The 21,499-nt window shown below is 29.5% G+C and overlaps 1 long non-coding RNA gene across 1 annotated transcript; it reads right to left on the minus strand.

The window, feature by feature from the left end:
• Window positions 1–11,277: 11,277 nt before the first annotated feature.
• Window positions 11,278–14,484, minus strand: LOC113372664. Its single transcript, XR_003366786.1, has 3 exons — window positions 14,399–14,484; window positions 12,524–12,598; window positions 11,278–11,389 (listed from the first exon to the last, which is right to left on the minus strand). It is a non-coding gene; the product is annotated as an uncharacterized LOC113372664 (long non-coding RNA).
• Window positions 14,485–21,499: the final 7,015 nt, after the last annotated feature.

The raw sequence follows: 21,499 nt of genomic DNA on the forward strand, positions 1-21,499 counted from the left end.
ACGTTAACAGAAAACGTATAAAACAAATATTCTTATAACTGATATATTAACTTGAGTATAGAAATAGAAGCCAAAGTAATAACCAATTTTAATGATGAACTAATTACAAAATTAATAGTTAATAATTTATTAGCGCTTTTGCCAACGAGTATATGATTTCCGCGGAAGTGACACACCTGTACGAGCCAGCAAGTCGTCCAAGTATTTGATACACAAATTATATGATTTTCTAATCAATATCCATTAAAATTTAATTCATAATGAAAATTGTATTTTCTGAGATTTAAATATTACAATTATAAATTAAACTTCTTTAGAAGTCAGCTCTGAGTTAAAAATATTAAAGCAATGGTCGGCACATTTGAAACGTCTATGGAAGACAGTCGTAAGCGGATTTCGCATATAGGCGACGCTCCTAGTGCAAGGGTTAAATTGTTAGTATTGCAGAATAGTAATAATATTCGAAAAAAAATTAATCATTATTTATTATTCGTAATCGTATACATTCGACGTATTTTTTAATATTTTTTTAAATGAAAGACGTAACTTGAATCTTGTAAATTTGAACAGGTATCTTCATTTGACTTTCTCGTTTGTTCCAGCAGTATTATAAATTATTTCCTTCTTATTCATTACGTTGAGAGTTCGTATTAAAAATATTAGTTCTTACTTCCTTTATCTAAAGTGGCAGCAGTCATATGTCTCTCGGCAGGGAAAAACGAGATCGTGGACATCGGACACATTCTTCAGAGGTTGCTCGCAAGAGTAATCGATGGACAAATAAATAAAATGCACGATTTCTCCGAGGCGGACGCGGTACCACCCACAACGCTATCTTAATCATCATCCTATCTGCTTTGTGTTACTGATACCTTTGTGGGTATATCTTCCAACCAAAGCTATACAATATAGCGATCGATGTGTATGCGCGGTGCTGTGTGAGTCAGAGTGTCTCTAAGCGCAGTTGATGGAAGTGCAGAAATGGAACCAGAATGAAAAGATAGTTTTTTACGAAAATTTACAATTTCTCCCAGATTTGAAGGAAAACTAGCTGTAAGTAGAATTCTCTCTTAAGGCAATTAAGGCATCGTGCCTTAAGGCAAATTGCTGGAACTTCCCGTACCAAAAATTATTATTGTTTTAAAAACAATTAACATTTTTGAAAAAAATTTACTTAAAAAAAATAAGATTTTTGAGAAACTATAAATTGGACAAAAAATTACTTTTTTTGAAAAAAAAAAATTAAAAAAAAAAAATTTTTTTTAAAAAAATAATTTTTTTTAATAATTTATTTTTTGGTAAAAAAAATGTTTTTTTTATTTTGACATATTTTGGAAGATCTGAAATTTTTTCAAAGCAATCGTACTGCTTTAACTGCATAGAGACAAAAATATAAAGCGCTATGCGCCGCGTCGCTGTCAACGCATAAACATGGTACGGAACCCATAGGAATGTAAACAAAATTTATACTTATTGTTAAAATCTCTATAAAATATCTGATAATTTGATGTGCATATGTCTAATGATCATTTTTTGACCGCCAAATGGCATTTTTTTTTACTTTTTTTGTTAGATCTCCGAAACCGTTAGACTTGCCCTTATGAAAATTTGATCAATTCTTCATCTCGTCAATTTTGAATTATTAAAATCGAACGCTCCGTTCTCTTAAAAACTGACTTACCGTTTTCGGCACTTTTTGCCCCGTATCTTTGGAACGGCTAGACCTGCCTTCGCCAAAAACTAATCAGCACGTCTCCTTATCAATACGAATCGAACGTTTTTTGAATTATTCAAATCGGTTGATCCGTGTTCCCGAAATCGTCGACGAAAATTTATTATGTACAGTCATAGCTTCAAAATATTCTGAACAACATAACATTTAAGAATATATTGTGTTTTATTTTCAAAAATTTCAATTTAAAAAGAAATTCGCCACTGTTTTACAAAATACACAAAATTCTACTACTTCTCCATGACGACTATATTCGTCAGTCATAGTTAACTAGTCAATAACTCCTACCGTCTCTGACACACTGCATCATTGGTTTATTTTGAATTAGAACAATAAAACATTTTCCTTTATGAATGTATTCGAAAGTTTCTAGATATGACGTGAATTGGGTGTGTTTATTATAACATTTTTTAAGTAGCAAGGCAAAAACAATTACACCGCGTATTTAATACATTACATCATGCTAGATTGTTGATCTATTATTCATTCCATTATTAACTTGTTTTATATTTCTTATTCTTACAAAAATAGGTAATATCTGCATTATTTAGTTGTATTATTTTTCCAATCCGATACTGAGCGAGTACGTAACTAATTGCAGATATAAGGCAGAATGCAAATGTGTGTGTGTCGAGCCCCCTGGGCGGTTGTGTCCGTGACTAGAACCGAACCGCGGACCTCCGGGTTCGATCTCTTCGCATATTCCTTTCCGCTAGAATACTATAAGTTGGATAGTGGACATTACGTGATTTCGCTTGAGATGTTTTAGATTTATCTGTTGCTTTTGTGTCGAGATCTGATCGAACCGGCACGAGAACGAGATTTGCAGCAAATTTTAGAATCGATTCCCTCCAAAGTCTTTTTGTATTTTCTTCATCTATGCACTGCAACGCTCATAGAATTTAATCGCCTTTATAGGTATTAAAACGTCTTTAATTAACGCAATTCTTGAGAAATCTGCACTGGAGGTGTGGATGATATGTCAAGTGAAACCATTAATTAGTATCGCAAAAACTAGTGAAACCTGATTTCTGTTACGAAAGTAAATGAGAATTGATACAAGTTAATACTAGAAGAACGTGATAAAATAGATTTGTTGGAAATTTATGATGCTATAATCAGTATATATAATTAAAATTTTTATGCGTGTGCTTTTATATGAGATATGTACTATCATATCAAAGAAAGTTAATTCGACAGTCTGCATTCCCATGCCTGTCAAAATTTGATGAAAACTCAATTCCTGATAACAATTATATTTCCTGAATGCTCCACTTGACGAGAGAATAAAAAATATTATAATTTGACACGAAAAGCACAATTCATATACCACACGCATCTGTCCGTCAAATATACAATACAGCAATCGAAAGAGTAAAGCAAAGTAGGCACACTGCGTGCAATGTCCATTGTCCAAACCCTTTTCTATAAATGCTACTAAAAATGAGCATTTTTGAGTAAACAACTGAAAGTAGCACCTTGCTTTTTATGTGCACCTTGCCAAAAAATAAAATATTCAAATAACAAAACAATTTAATCCCGTGGGCCAGTTTAAGCCTTTCCTATTCTGACAGCCATTCATGACGGAGGAGGTCCGAGCTCCTATTGTTATTTATATTTTTGCAAAAAAAAATCCCATGAAGGAAATCGCGTTTCACGCGTAAACAAACTTGCTTCAATATACAAACGAGTGTTTCATCTTGAGCTTAAAGCCTTTGTTTACACATTCTCATAGTTTTTGAATCATCAGTCCATTCTCGACGTGAAGTGGGCAGATGTTTTAAGATAACAATTTCTGATGTTTTGTAAAAAACCGTTTTGCTCTGATGGTTCCCTGTGGTCTAAGGTGAAATGCCACGCGCAATTATTTTTACCTAAACCCTAAGCATTCCTATAATATTTTTCAATACTATTTGTAGTATTTTTTCATATATAAGATTTGTAAAAATTCATAAACCTACAGCTGAATGAAATTATTTAAACCTGCGTTCACTCTACTAAAATATTAAATTACAGGTGTGTTTTGAAAAATTATGTAATTTGCAGGATAAATTATAGGCAGTGTCTATAGACATTGTGTGGGGTTCGAATATAACCGCAAAAATATTAGTAAAAAATCGTTACTTTTTTAAAATAAATCATTTTTGTTAGTTTTGAAGCAGGTAAAAATAATTTTACGTACGGTTTGGATTGGTTATTGGTTTGAGAATTACTGTGTAAAATGCCTTTAGCAATATTTGTTATCTAATTTAGTCAATTTAATTTCTCATGAATACTTACATAAACGTGTTGGTAATTATCGTTAATGAGATATAAGAAGTGTGATAATAACAGAATGCGGGTCAAACAGTCGCTATTTAGCAAAGCCGTGCCCGCATAAACTTAATTCCTATATTTATGTAAAAGTAGAATTGAGTAGGAAAAGCGTGCGAAAACTGGCATATAATATTTAAGTATTGAATTATTATTAAGTGATATAGAAACTTCTACAAATAGTTTATCATCTGCATGCATTTCTATTATTCTCATCTTCTAATGATTCAATTCTCCTTTCACTGATAACAGATTTCGCTGAAGTATATGAAAATCTAACCATTTGAAATCCAAATTATGTTCCATGTGATGTTATTTGGCATATGTATTAATTAAACTTGCCGTTTTTTGCTCAAATCGCGGTGCATTTGATAAACCACATACATATGTATATACCATTTAATACTTGCTAAATACTAAACTAATGATCATAAAACGGCGGTAACGGATCATAAAATTTCTTATATTCTGGGAACCCGTACCGTTTCGTTGACAATGCTTGCATTTTATACGGTTTTAAATCATGCAGACATAATAAGCTTCGACAATATAAAAAATATACAGCCACAACATAAGAAATTGCAAATAAACAAGAATTCAATAGAGGCTTAGCTCGAACTGCGGTGTCTGAATATGAATACCTCTTGTGTTAAAAGGTGCGCGACGGGAATATTAGTGCATTGTCGCAAAACTAATATCGGTCGTATATCAGACAGCAAAACGATTGGTAATTTTTGCTTTTCTCTTTTTCAAACTTCGCTTTTAATTATTTTTCTTGGAAATATTATCTTTGTTTTAATTGCAAATGTAAATATAATTTAGGACTGATACTTTTTATGGAGACGCATTTGTTTTTTAGCGTTGAATGTAATTGCAAATCACAAAAAAGGACGAGCATTCAACTGTGTGAGTAAATAATAATTATATTGAATTTAAAGAGAATCGGATTTTTTCGTAATTCCCAACTAAAAATGGGACCAACTAAACCTTTACCCTGGCAAAAACGTAAACAATAAAAAATAGTTAAAAAAATGTGATTTTAGTTAAAAAAAAAGCTATTTTGCAAAAAATAAATTATTTTAATACTTATTCTGGGAGTATTTCTGACAAAATTCCAGGTGAAGGTTATATAGAGTGATGTCTTTGTCAAAAATGCGGCCATAAAATTTATATTTTGCATTGATTGAAAATTGTAGCTATTATTTCCCAATATTCCTTTTAAATTGAAAGTAAGACATTGGATGTATTTGGCCACAGACAATAACATTGTAGCTCGCCTATGAGGTAAAAAGGAAGAGATTTAAAAAAAATAGTAAAAAGACACATTTCGGTAATTAGAAATTAACTGGAAATTTTACTGAACATAGTACGCAATAATTGTTTTTTTATACTTGTTATATGTTGTGATGTGATCTATTTGATTTAGACAGTATCATTACTTAAAGTCAAATTAGACCTTTGTGTCCGCTCTACGCTATATAAAAATTAAAGTATTTTTGGCATATTTAAATACAAACGCATAAAATAATACTACTTATAAAATCAAGTTTTTTTTCATTTTGCAAAATGCCTTATTATAATTACTGGAAAGTAAGCAGAAGTTGTCTAGCTGTTTGTTATTTTTCCCATTGTATTTATTTGTATATAAGATTTCTCGAAACACCTTTAAGAAGAAGATGCTTACATTCTTTACCTGGTTTCTTAAAACTTACGGAAGAATTCAGTATCTACCTAAAATTCAGCGGGTAGTCTACCACCGTCTCGAATGAACGAGCAGGTGTGAAGATTACCAACATCGACCCTGAAATTAATGGCGCTTTTATTCGGCCTTTATAAAACTAACAATAAGTTTCCGACCGATAAAGCGTTTTAGGGTTTTGTCTCAGCTTGACTTAATGATAGCTTTGAGGTCAATAAATCAGCTTTAAAATAGTATTGGCAGTTTTCTATTATTTTAAAGAAATCCATGAAATCAATTGAAGTTTTGTCCCATTTTTTTAATCATTATTTGTTAATTAATTTTGATACCTCAAACTTAAAATATGTGAAGATATTTTTTTTAAAACATGACAAAATAAATCGCTTTCTATTTATGCAATTATTTCGATTATGCATACTGTTTGAAAACTGCTGTTATTGCAGGTTAAATGAATTTTTATTTAACTTTATCATCTATTTCTGTAATTTTCTTCTAAAGTTTAAATATTCATACTTGAATATATAAATTTTAAATAAACTACATATTCACAAAAACTCTTAATGAGTTTATTATGCGATGGAACTGGACAAAACAAAGAATGTCGCATGCATGTGAAGAGAGAGTTTTATTAATAGTATAAAACTTAGATAAGATAAAACTTTGGCTAAGTTCCTTCTTATTATTATTTAAATGATATCTAACGTCATTATGATAAAACAGTTCCCCTATAGCAATGGCTACCGTTTTAATGATGTTTAAATGTTAATTTTATATGGTTTGTTAACAGCTCCCAGACAATAGAACATTATCACATAAGATGGATGTAATTAATATTGTAATTAGAATTCATATTATGTATTCTTTCGTGAAAATATATTAGATATAAATGAATACAATATATCAATGAAGCCGCTGTAATATTTAAAATAGTAAACAAAGAGCTGTAACAAATATGTTAAAAATTCAAATCACAATATACCAAAAAAATATTTTTAATTATATTTTTGTATAAATTATTTACCATTTATTTATTTACCAACATCGTGTATAATATTATATATTCAGATTTTTTGCATGCAATATCGATATTCTTTATTCAAAAAATAAAAATTTAGTGAGAGGGTAACTGCCTGCTGATTTTATTTTTACTATTCATTTATTTTCTTACTTTTTACAATTATATCTAATATCATTTTGCTTTTAAATTTGTGACAATTTAAATACATTTAAATGATTTTTAGATATAGTTCAAATAGTAACACAAAAAATTACAAGTACAGTTACATCCATCGAGTTTTCAACAAAAAATAGACTCATTGTTCTCATCCAAACAACATGCACTCTAAATTATTTACCTAATTCGTTCACCGGTCTTCTATACATACCACACATTAAGTTACTAGCATATCTGGCTTTTTTCTATAACAATTTAAATATTTAAAACAATCGATACTGTTTGTATACAAACTTCCTTCGGTGCATATGCAGGTTTGTACCTTTTTTGTGCCACGTCCATTTACTGATTGTGTACATTGTATACGTACTCGTACAAACTGATATGAACCAACCCGATAATATATGATTGTTTCAGCATGTATAAGCGGTAAAATAAACTACTGTAGCTGCATACAAGAAAGATATGAGGTAGTAAAACTTACAATGGGTGAGATTGCACAGTAGAAAATTCTTGGTTTCTTTGGAATATTTTAGGCAGCATCTCTATGAACGCGCGAAATGAAACTTTTGTAAGTTTTATGTTTTTAATCAGAGCAGTTACTGATATATAAAATATAAACCCTTGATTACAGCAAAATGCTATATTAAAATCATTCAACCGGAATAATCATCTATATAAAACATTGTGCACTTGCAAACATAGACGGCAATTTCAGCCAGCATGAAAATTTATTTCAGACAAAGCATTAATAATCCAAATATATAATAATGCTGTTTTTTGGGGGAGGGGTTACGTTTTAACATTTGGGGCCTTGTTGGCGGAGCAGTTGGCGCGTAGGTTCGCACCAGATCTCGGGTTCAGTCGCCGTCACAAACAACTCTGATATCGAGAGAAAGCGATATCAATTTACACTTGGAATATAGACTTTAAATTGAATAAAGTCAGCCCTATTAGATGGGTTCTAGTAATAAAGTAATCAAATATGTATCGAGCATCCGTTGGGGTTACCATCCCATACTAACTTACGACGAAAGGAGCTTCAACCAAACAGATTCTGATAGCTGTTAAATTATGATAACGATTTGACATTTAGGTGATATCATTTTAGAGCAAAATTGATTTCAAAGAATAAATTTGACTTTATCTATTAAATTATTGCTCTTTTTCAATTTAATTAAAAATCTGGGATCTCACAGTAGACTAGTGGTTGGAGCCGTTGACTATCAATTACAAGTTCCGCCTTACGTCACAGTAGTGACATCGATTTTTACTTGGAAATATAGATAGAAAATATAATAATAAATTTATCAAATAGACATAGGCTAATCGATAAATTGCTTTCTAATAATCTAATAATTCTGTCTAACCTAAATATTCTGATAATATTCAACTCAACTCAGGATATGAATCGTACATTTTAATAAAAAAAAAATCGTGCCCCTGTTATCTTCTACCACGTTAAATTTTCTCGTATTTTATAATTATATAAACGATTTATAGTTTAAGCCACGTAACATAGTAATATCATAATGATTTCATAAATATGAAATAATAAGTCGAGCGGGTCGGTTCTAATTGTAATGAATTGCTAGTTAGCACACGAGATAATTAGCGTTCTTGTCAGCATTGTTTGGAGCTCGGATTAAAAGAAATAAAACATCCCTAGAGATTAAAATAAAGGTAGATATTGTACCGAAGGAATATTTTCAAAAACATGATATGAATTCATTAAAATATTACTTATTTGATACGTTATGTGTTGTAGATTTTGCATTATGAGAAATCGCTATTGCAATAGTGGTGAGTTGGGCACAAAGGTTCAATCAGACTTTCAGTAATCATACTGTAAAATCAAAACCAAATGAGTTATACTCAATATGAAACACGTATCACACAAACTGCCATCAAACTATCAAACTGTAAAATTTATAGTTAATGAACGAGGTAAAAAAGTTCCAATGACTTATTTTTAATTATAAAGAATTATTACGAAATAGTACTTACATAAGTCAAGAAGTGCGAAATACAAATTTCATGGGTGCAGTTTTTAACAATAAGAATTCACTCCATATTACCTTGACATGGTATTTTGTGAGAAATATTTGCAAAGTTGAAATAACTGTTAGTTTATTTCTGATAAAGTAACTTATTTTAGCTTAACTTACTTTTATTTATTATTTACTTATTGTTTACACCTTTGCTAGGTTGGTTGGATGATATAAAAATATCTAATTGAATCTAACTTAACACTTTGGGGACGGCTGCTCACATCAGTGAACAAACATACTCTGTGCGCCATAGGCTATTTTATAAACAATGACTCAGTTTGCATAAAAAAGTTGAATAAATTACATATAGCAGTGATAAACAGTATTGTATTTTGAAAATAATTTTAAATTATTTTAGTAGTATTTTTAGCCTTTTTCTTAGCTATATGGTCTTTTTTTAATATTTAAAACGACCGAGCGGTTTTAAATGTGGCAAAACGACTAGTAAATTTTGTGAATTAAGCAGTAGTGAAGATGAGTTTCAAATAGACATTCATACAGACAAATTTTACAAAATTACTATTCGCACCGATGATAGCGATGAATGTGATGATGATATTATCCAACCAACAAAAAGAAGAAGTTCGACGAAATAAATGAAGAGCGGGAAGACATTAGCGAATGTGCCGATTCTCCTTCAATAATCGAGTTTGACATACATCAACAAACACCCCGACTACAAACACCAAGCAATATAAGACATCCAATAGATTATTTTACTTTACATTTTATAAATGAATTATTAGACAATATAATAGAAAAAATAAACCATTATGGCAGCAAAAAAATTACCAAATATACTGACTAATCAGTGGCATATTCTAAATCCTAAAAGAAAAAGGGATTGTTTTGTCTGTTCTGACAGAAAAGCACCAGGAGGAAGGCGGCGAACAACATTTTATTGTAAAACATGTCAAAATCAACCAGCTATGCATTTTTTGAACGTCACCATTCTTTATAAAATGATCAAAAATAAATTAATATTAAAAATGTATGTCCTTCAATGACTCAAATTTTTATCAAACAAATTGCATAACATACACAATGAAATCAAGTTTACAGCCGGTAAGTAGATTGTTTTGAAATCGGTGCCGTCCCGAAAGTGTTAAAAATAACAATACATCTTATAAAACAATTAGGTTACGCATACTTAAAAAAATATATTCAGGTATCATAAACTAAATAAAAGAGCTCAAAACCAAGAAAACAATCAAGGAAAAAAAATACTCTCGTTGTGAGTATACATGGCCGTTTATCTTTTGATAGTGAGGTCGTAAGAACTAAGGTGATGGCTGGTTATACTTTTGATTTGTTCAATTTTAAAATAGTATCGTTGAAAAATTCTATACTTTACTTGCTTAGAATAGTTCAGGTACATTTTGTATGTTAGATACTGAAGATTTATTTTTAGTATTCATAATAGCAAGGGCTTGTTTAAGTAACACAAAGAGAAAATTCCACCCTTTTTCGATTTTTCTGTTTTTCAGCCCTTTGTCTAGACCAGGTCTTCCTCGTATGTCAACGATATGCCGCCGATATACGAAACGCAATGTAATAAGCTGCACGCTCCGGAGACCAAAATAATAATCGTTCAATGTACGAGTGAGTTTCCATGTCGGCGCCATATTGGATTAATTAATACTAATACTGGAGAAACTTATACATATGCAGGCAGAAACACAGGAATTAGGTACGTTTGCGATGTAAACATGCTCAGGTGAGACGAGGGAAGGCTAATGAATGGTAATTTTGGCCATTGATTGATTGGATTGAATTATTGTTTCTACTTGATGGGTTTCTTGGATTATGAGAATATAATGTACTGAATTCCTGAGATTGCTCACATGTTATTGCAATATTTAAAAAAGAAATGGAGGATTCAAATGTAGTTACCATATTACCAACTATCAATATTTACATAGTCAATTATTTGTTGTTTACATTGTTTACATAGTCAATGGTTTATTGTTATCCACATTCTGATTGGAAGTCAACATTCACAAAAATGGTGTGCTCAGTTATTGATGCAAAAATGCATTGTATTTCATTATCATACTGCATTATCATGCTGCAAGTCTAATTTTGTTGCAAGTCTAAGTGTTAAGTATATACATAGAAGATGTTTTACTCTGAAGATTGCAATAGCCTTGCAATGATGTGGCAAATGTTATACCTTCAGCTATTGCTAAAGAAATTCAGTTACAACTGCATTTTATAGAAATGTAGGACTTTATTGGAATAATTAATAATGTGTATAACCACAACATCATTAAATCTAGATCATTTGACTCAAAACAATATATCATTTGTTCTTTGCTTCTTGATCAATACTGACGTCAGTTCAGTCCAATGTCAATTTTAGTTCCACAGAAAAGTTAGTTCCAGTGACACCAGTGCTGTTCACTGGTATATTTTAGAGCCTGTATATAAATAGAGGAATATATGAATTGAGGTATATATCAATATATTAAATATATTGAGAAATGTCTCTATGTTACCCCATTGAAAAATGGTAACAAATAGAGAAATTCAATGAACTTATTCATATATTTGCAAACTAGGTGAAAAGGTAAAGGTTCTAAAGTTTTAGTATGAACAATAAAAATATTTTTCCAATAATTCAAATTGGAATTAATTCTCAGAAATCTAAGTCAAGTCACCAAAAATCTTAGAAATAATTGAGATAGAAATTATCTTATCAAATATGAAAAAAAAACAAATTATTTGAATTGTGTAAATTTAACACAAAAGTGATCAGAATAAATACATCATGATTATATGGAATACTCATTTAGATTTGGATTTATATTGAATCTGTATACTGAATAAAGTCATGAACCCTTTTATATTTCGAAAATATTAAAACAAGAATAACACAGAATGATGCGAGTATAACGTGAATCACTAAAAAATGTAGGTTATAAAACCTATAACGTATTTTTTGTGAATTATAAATGAGTTAGTATTTATTTTATATAAACCACAAATGTAAAAACTGAAACTGGATATAAAACACAATACCGCAAAAATATTATGAATGAAATATGAGATGAGAAATGCATACTAAAGAGTGAAAAATTGAAAAAGTTACAAAAAATTATATGTCATAGTTTGATATTACTTATCAAACGTAGATTATTGCGACTTTTTTAAGAAAGTCAAATCTATATTGTCGCAAAAGTTCAACTGTTATTAACTACTACAGAGTGTTAAATATCGTCAAATTCATCAAATTTGTACTTTTTTGCATGCAACACAACTTCGTACAGAACATGATATATTACGAATATAAAATCTCCAGTATAATTTTTCCTAAGTTTTGCTCGCGTCGCTCACACAAGTTTGTACATACAAAGTTTAGATTGCTGTTTAGTAATATTTTAAGTAACTTTCAATTCATCAAACATTTAGTTATAAGTTTTCTAAATTGATTATGCAAGTTTATTTACAAATTTGCTAATAAATTTTTATTTTGAACACGGGGTTATTAAAAATCTTTACAATAAGTGGTCACTATTGTCGACATTTAATTTATAAATAAAATGATCACTAACCTTGAGTCTCATGTCTCTGGCACGGATTGCCGGCATCATCTCGAATACTGATTTACAACATGGTTATCTTCAACCCTATACACAAAACATATTATAATTATTGAATTTAACTTAAAACTTGAAATATTGAATTTAAAAATTAAAATATTGAATTTAATTAAAAATAATCAAAACTTAACATTTGACAGCTGCTGTTGCAATGAACAAGAATGAAATTTGAGCTACGCCTAAAAAATAAACAGTATGACCACTACCGAAAAAAAAAATTCTACTTTTTCACTTTATATTACAACTTCATATTGTTGAAGTTTTTCATTCTGTTGTCATAATGACACAATTATTGTGTTAAAAATAATAAAAAACAATTACAAAAAAAGATTGAAATTATTGCGATAAACAGTTCGTGTTTTATTAAATGAGTTCAAAGTGTTATAATTATATTGTGGCGATATCAAGCAGGCTGGTTTTTATTTGTAAAAAACAATGGGACATGTCAAGTATATTTTTGATATCGAAATATTTTTATAGTTAATAAATTTATATTTTTTTTATTGTTGGGAGTTTCTAATTCAATATATTGTCATAATCATTACGACTCCCACATTGGTGACTCACGACGATGGAGATGAAGATAAAGGAGTTTTATTTTTCGAAGATTTAAGAAAAATTGATTTTGACGCAGCACCATAATCACTGGTCTTCAGTGACGACCTATAAGGTATGTCCAGTCCAATCCATCATAGTTAACGCACTTACTATCTGGATCAGACTTCCGAGGTTACTCATTTGGTATACCCAGACCTCAGTGTTTATTGCTGACAGAAAAAATAATTTGGAGCCTGAACTTTTCATTGGAATGCAATTTAACCTCTCTTTCTCTGTTAACTCAACAAATCGTCTTATAATGCTACCTCCCATTATCGGTGACAACGACGAATCAAAACAAAATTTGACATAATTTATTGGATTCCACAATTCTGGACTCTTATGTCAAAGAAACCAATGATCCTGATTTGGATAAAGAGCCAACTTCTTTCTCTGATCGAAACTCATCAGATACGAATGCAACGCTTGCAGAAATGGAAACTGTACCCATAAATTATGCATTCTAAACATTAAGTTATTCTGATATAACTAATACCCATTAGATCGAGAACATTATGCAGAATATGGAGTTGATGGCAGGTCAAATCACCACATACGGTGGATCTGCTGACGAAACATGGAAATTTGTAATTGACCAGTATTACAACACTGGTCTGCTATAATCTGCTTTCCCACCACATTTTTATAACGTGTTTCCCTGTGTTTTTTTAAAAAACTGTGAGATCAACACTGGGCAGGGAGTGTGTGGCGATATCAAGCAGGCTGGTTTTTATTTGTAAAAAACAATGGGACATGTCAAGTATATTTTTGATATCGAAATATTTTTATAGTTAATAAATTTATATTTTTTTTATTGTTGGGAGTTTCTAATTCAATATATTGTCATAATCATTACTACTCCCACAATATTATAATTAGCATACTTTCAAATATGTACGTGATGACCTTGGTAGCTGTCAAAATGTAAGTCTTTTTCATATCGCATATTATAAGATTTAATACTATATATTTATTAATGTATTTTAATAATAGTGAATGCACTAGAATAAAATAACGTGATGCATTGTAAAATCTCATATAAGTATAATTATCGGACATAATTATCAATGATGGATGGATTAAAATCTACGAATTCCGAGAACACCCGCCACCATATTATGCCGTAAATATATACGTACTAACATTAAGTGATCTGCACTTGTTGTTAGCACGTATATAATTATCAAACTAATATTTATTTATATTAATACTGATTTTAACAAAACGTACCTTTCATGTTCAATTTTGAAAGTCACCACACTATCAATTGCAAAATAACTAAAATTTGTCTAAATGAGCACTTCTCTTGTTGTTAATGAAGATGTGCTAGAAGTGTCAAATGTCAATCGAACAGCGCCGCCTACTTCAGGTTACACAATTACAATAATTTTCCCGCCCTTGCGCCATATTTTAAACTATGAACTAGCATGTTAGTACTTAAATCAGAATTAGTTATATTCTAACAGATATAATTGTTGAGGTGTCATTTATATATTATAATAAATTGAAAATTTTAAAAATACTAATGCTAATATTTTTAAATAAATTTGATTATAAACCTAATTAACTTATAATAAAGTCAAATTATTCATTGATGTTATGAATTAATTAACGCTAATAGACATTATTTTAATTACTATATTTTAAATATCAGTAAAATTTACAATTTTAATTGATTCATTGATGTTATGAATTAATTAACGCTAATAGACATTATTTTAATTACTATATTTTAAATATCAGCAAAATTTACAATTTTAATTTAGAATTATTTGAATTTAAAATAGTAAATATTTGAAAAGTTAGTTTTCGATTATGTGAATGAAAAATATATTTATTTTATTGAAATATGTGTACTGAAATCAGATTGGTAGAAGATAAGGGACAATTTAAAAGACCATATAAATGAATAACATACTTGTTAATTTGTATATATATATATATATATATATATATATATATATGAGTGTGTTATTTATATATATTTATATGTATGTAATGTAAACATATATATGATATATATAATAATTGATATAAATAAATATATATAAATAACACACACACACACACACATATATATATATATATATATATATATATATATAATTTGATAACACATATATTTGCGTTATATTTTGACAAGATTTACAAAGTTACACAATTTATATCTTTGAAGCTTATGAAAAATTCACTAATATAAATAAATATTGAACACAATTCTTATTAGATTCAGATCAAGTAAGAAAACATATAAACGAAAGAAATTTACAACTAAAGAGGCATGATGTTTGATTAATAATTACACTAATTCTAACAAAGTACATTTATTTTTATATTAATAATTCTCAATAATTCAGTTTACTGTTTTTGCAAGAATATACGTGAAACTAGGTATTTCATATTTCATTTTCTGATTTATTTACAATCTAAGGTCAAAATGTTGTATTATTTACTTCTGGTCGTTTTAATGCGATTTTGATAGGGTCAACATTTGCCATTCTTGCAGATGGTCCCTCTGGTTGCCCAAAAACCTTATTTTGCCTCGGGCTGGAAGTACGGGTGCAATGATCTGATAATCGCATTATATACAGTTCATGAGCTCGATCTCATCATTCCTTTCTTCAGAATAGTTTTTTGTCTTTTATTATTTAGAGCGTACTGCTGTTGTTTGCATATTATATACCTACTTGCTTTTTTTGTTGGTGTAATAATTTTCTGCGTGCTAATTCTTTTTAGGTATCAATGGGCATTCGGGGGTTTTTGGGAATTCGATGATTTGTAATTTGTTCGAATTATTCTTTTTTATGAACTATTTAGTCATGAAACTTACTTCTCTCATACGGTCATTCAGTATGACCTCACATTTACCTCAGGGCACTCAAAAGCACTCAAAATATCCCTAAATTTTGGTTAAATAAATACCTTAAGTGGTTTCTTGTAATATTTATTCTTAATCAATACGATTATTGTTTCATAATACAGCAATCTTCAACAAATTATGATTTAAAAATAATAGCTTAGTCAACTTTTCTGTACATTTGCTAACTATTCTTCTCCACTGTCGCCTAAAGCGTTAAAACGATGTTACAAATAATATATGTTGCTGATTTATAATGAATTGATTAATAACTAATAATCGATTTCTTCATTAAAATGATCATCACTCATGTGGGACGTCTACAGGACTTGATTATCACTTCTTTTTCTCTTTGAATCTTTGGGATGCCCTTAGGACGGCTTAGGTTTCCAACAGCCTGTGTGATGTCAATCATGGGCATCAGTTGCCAATGAATTTTGATTAATATTTTAAATTAAGTTTTAATATAATGTAAGATGTTTCATTTAATGATCATTAGAATCAAATGTAATTAAGAATGTAATCTTTATTGATTACTGGTATTGTTTTAGTTTGACTTACCTTTGATGTTGGTTGAAAATTCTATAAAATAGAGATAAAATGTCAGAAAATTTTTGTTCTAAAGATAATTAATTCAAATTATTCTAAATGAGATATTTAATATTTTCCTTTTCTTAAAATGTTTAACTTCTTAATGGCTTCTTGTACATGTCGACTCTTTTATCGCCATCGTTTTCATCGCAGACTATTTAATTGAAATTCTAATTTATTGCGCTCTCTACATTTGTATGGTGAATAGCATAATATGCATACCGGTTTATGAATATTAAACAAATATTCAACCTGTAATTATCAATAAAACAATCAGTCATTTCCTGCGAACGTAATTAATTCTAGACCGTCCAGATATACCATATATACATTAGGATACACGCATATCATAACTGGCAGCTCACAGCCGTCTAATCTCCTTTTTGCTCCGACTAACAAATAGTTCCATATGAAATAGGAATTAGATTTATCTGACCGATAACTTTGTCGATATGAAAGAGAACTTTTAAAACGTATTTGAGTAATCTGTAAAGAAGCATTTGAGATAAGACACCTATAGGTTTTTTCATTTTACACCACACATTTGTATGTAGATTGAGATAAAACGTTCCACCGTTTATACACACACGACAGAGTGCTAGATTTTGTGAAGGCAAGCGTTTATTGTCAATAAGGTGCAAGCTAACTTCAGTGGTTTTGTACAGATATTAACAAATTAAAAAAGAATCTTGTTTTTCATATTAAAATATAGTACATAGATTAATAATAAATAATCAAATCGTTCAAATGAGTCTTTTAGATCCTAATTCTAACTTTCTAATAATTATAGGGAGCCAAACACAAGATATTCAAAATAATTCATATCTTCTTCAAAGTAATGGATACATTTATTAGTTTTGCAGCATATCCAATCAATTTTAACATAAATTTGCTGAATCTGAATAGTTTAATAAAAAATCTGAGACGGAATTAGTTGTGCAAATGAGAATTTAGGTCCGGTCAGATTGTTTGATTTCTTGATACCAATATTTTAAATTTTTATTAATTATGAGTTCGTTCGTGGTAAATAAAGAACACAAATATTTTTTTAAATTATTTTGAACAGCAATCAGAATTTCAGAGTCCCATAAGCTGTTGTGCTGATTTGACCTAAAACAAGTTGGTTCTAACAGATGACACCCAAACAGTTGTCCTATCTCTGTGGGATGAATTATTATTATAATTTCTGTAACAGGGCAAATATTTTATTGGTACAGCAATGCGGAATCAGTAAAAACAGTGGCCACTGATTTTTCATTTTATTTATGACTATTAAAACAAAATATAAATCTTCTAAAAATAATATCCATTATGTATCTTTGAGTAAGCACATAATTCCTAATAGCAATAAAAGCTATAGTCCTTTGAAATCCAAGGTCGACATGCATGTTTCACCACATTCGAAACAGTTCACATTCTTCCGAAACATATTCTTTGTTAAGTTGACGCCGGCAATATAAAATAGGGGATTTATTTGGCAAATACGACTGGAATCAGTCAGGTATATGTCAATGTAGTTTCGGCGAGAAAATTATATGCAAAGGAAGAAAATAATCTGACACATGAAGGATTTTTTCCGCACTGTGTGCTGTAAATTATTAAAATGTTTTCGTATACGATTTTGTGAAGACCGTATTGTGAAACCTGTCATTTGTGTTTGGATGTAACGGCAAGTCATGTGGCTTTATGAAGATAACGTTTAGTGCAAAATATTATGGAATCTTTTGAGAACCCGTAATAACGCCACAATGAGTTTGAATAGACAGATTAACAGATTTCTACAAATTATGTTTCAAAATACTAAACATTTCATAGAGTCGCTTTTAATAATAAGCTCAGGAACTTCAATATTTTTTTACTTTAGGAAATTTTCTCTATATAGTTACAAAAATGTTGAACTAAGAAATATATCTGACAAAGTTGATTTTTTTAACATTTAGTTTGATATATGTATATTTTAATCATTTCTTATTTTTTTGAATAATAAATATATTTATTTATTTTTAACAATACTACAGTAGTAATTATTTTCATTTTTAGATAATAATTTTATATGAAAAAAAATTTTACGATTCGCATTTTGAATTTTTTGCGTGCAAAGAACTATCTTGAATTATTAAGTATTGCTTTTCATTTCTACCTAACGCGTATCTAATTTTTTGCAGATATAATTTGGCATACAGCATTTTTCGGAGTCTGTATTTTGCCTCAATTATATAAACCAAAATATTCTAAAAGTCTGAAATACAATTATATACTTAACTGCATGTTTCTATATTTTCTTAAGTGATATTATTTTTCTAGGCACGCTATTCTTAAATTCAAAGTTAATTTTTGGCAATGTGCCTGTAAAAGTAGTGGCGTAGTGGGATATTATAAAAATATTTTAATAGGCAAATATTATATATATATATATATATATATATATATATAAATTTATGTTTTTATACTTTTTTTTACATTTGCCTTTACAACCTTCCACTTCCATGCTTCATGATCCTGTGCTTGATCATTTCTTGTTCCATTCATATTTTCTAATGTAAATATAAAAATATAGTTTAATAGTTACTATTATACAAACACTACACTACACTACACTACACTAGTTAGGTAGTTTACCTAGACGCCATATATTCACTAGGAAGTTTACTCCATTGACTTCATTATAAACAGAATTATTTATATTTCAGTCATCCAAATGATCCGCCACTGAGAAGAATGGACGGTCTCTCGTTTATTATTTCAAATTAATGCCATATCCTTTATTTCGACCGAATGGGAGTGGTCAGTCTGGAAAGACAGGGATCCCTGTAATTTGTGTAATTGGAAATAAAGTGAACTAACTTTTTTTCATCACAGACGTCAAATTAAAAGCTTGACCGTGCATATACGGGTCGCCTCTGGTAATATCGCGTTATAGAATTTGGCTATTTTAAATGATGCATAAAAACATAACGTGTTTCGTCATAACTATAGTTCGGTGGATACAATCATTTATCAAATTTGTATCACATGTTGTAATAGAATTATGTGTTGGAGTTTTTGTATATACTTTTAACGATTTCAATTTACAACCTGAAATATTAAATTGAATTTTATTAAATTAATTACTCTCTAAAAATATTTTTTGTATACAAAGTTGCTGTGATTGCACACAAAGATCACAACAATTGAATTACATTTCTTTCTAAATTAATTTATTGGGTGGAGCGGGGATTAGGCTAAAATCTCAAAAAAAAGTAGAATAAAGGATTATTTAACGATACTATTTTAAAGTAGAGGGCAAAATATAGCCTTCACCTTAATCCCTGCTAGTTCCTATCAAATGATAAAGGACTATTTATCAATATTTATGAAAAAAGTATCTTTACTCGTAGGCCCTTGTTGGTTGTAAGCTATGTTATTTAGATTATTTTAAGTATTCGTTTTTTAATTGGTTTATAAAAAGTAAGAATTTTACACTGCAAAATTAGTAAATAGTAAATGAAAAAGTAAATACTAAATACAAAATTAATTAAGTGTGATAATCAATTTTACATAATATCAATTAATTTTTTTCTGATAAGTACCGGGCTTAGGTTATCTTTGTAAAAAATGTGTCCATAAAATTTTTATTTCGCACTGTAGTCCCTGTAGCTATTATTTCGTAAAATCTCTTTACAAAAAAAAATAACTAGCTGACAAATTTCAAAATATTAAAAAAGGTTTGTCTGATGCTATATGTCTATTGCCACGTGCTGTGATGTAGTTTATTTGGTTCAGACAATATAATATGTAGAATTACACGCGGAATGAATACATCAGAAAATTTTAATAATTATTCCTCAAATATAAACAGTTTGAAGTACTACTGACTTTATAAGCATAACTAATTATAATTAAAATTTCCAAGCTGATAAAATAAAATGTATATTTTGTGATCATTAATAGTTTGAGAATCTCTGCACTAAAAGCTTTATTGTCCTTTATCGTCCACGTTTTGGTCATTTTAAACATTATGTCTACTTGTAATTACAGACCAATTAAGAACAATATAGTCCGAATCAACGCGCATTCGCGAGCGCCGGGCATGGTTTCCCATCGCCGGGTTTATAGTAACCTTCTAGATTTCGCGTAGAAAGCGAGACAATCGTATCGTATAATTTTATTTGATTTTTATTTTGTTTCCATTTTCCAAACAAAACGACCGAGAACAAAATTAAAATGTTCGCACAGCCGTTCGAGTTTTTAATGCATATATGGTTTTGTTTCGGTCGCGGTATATGGTACAAGCGAGCAAAATATTATTTTACTGCATTAATATAAACTTTTTTAGAGCTCAAAAGTTTTTTGTGATATTTGCGGCCAATTGTACGAAACGTACGATTCTGTTCACACCGCATCGCAACCTGGTTATGGTCGGAAAAATGGAAAAATTTAAAAGAGCTATATAATTGCGTTTGCTTTCATTTCACAGAGACCATATATTTGACAAAGCTATAAAGCAACAAAGTATTGTGTGAGTCATATAAAAATTGAATCTATAGTATCCATCAATATGTGTAGATATTTTTAATGCCAATTCAATAAGCAATATATTTAATAAATTTTTAATAGTAAATTAAACATCAAAACGACATTTTCAAGTTTATTTAAAATATAGTAAAGTGTATATTTTAAGTTCCACTTTCCGGTGATGAAGATTTAAATAATTAGTCCCTTCATATCTTTTCTGTTCAATCTACATAAATGTAATGTCCAACTAATTACCTTACCCAAGGTATCTGTCGCCGAATCCTAATATAAGTTGAAGTCAAATGACCATCATAACAAATTATCGAAATTCTCGTTCTGTTTCTTTGGGTTCATTTTATCATTTAACTTTCATATTTGTTTAAATGGTT

Source organism: Ctenocephalides felis, unplaced genomic scaffold, assembly GCF_003426905.1.
Source record: "Ctenocephalides felis isolate EL2017-DRISC unplaced genomic scaffold, ASM342690v1 CF-g0.4_SCAFFOLD_01604, whole genome shotgun sequence".
Lineage (NCBI taxonomy): Eukaryota > Metazoa > Arthropoda > Insecta > Siphonaptera > Pulicidae > Ctenocephalides > Ctenocephalides felis.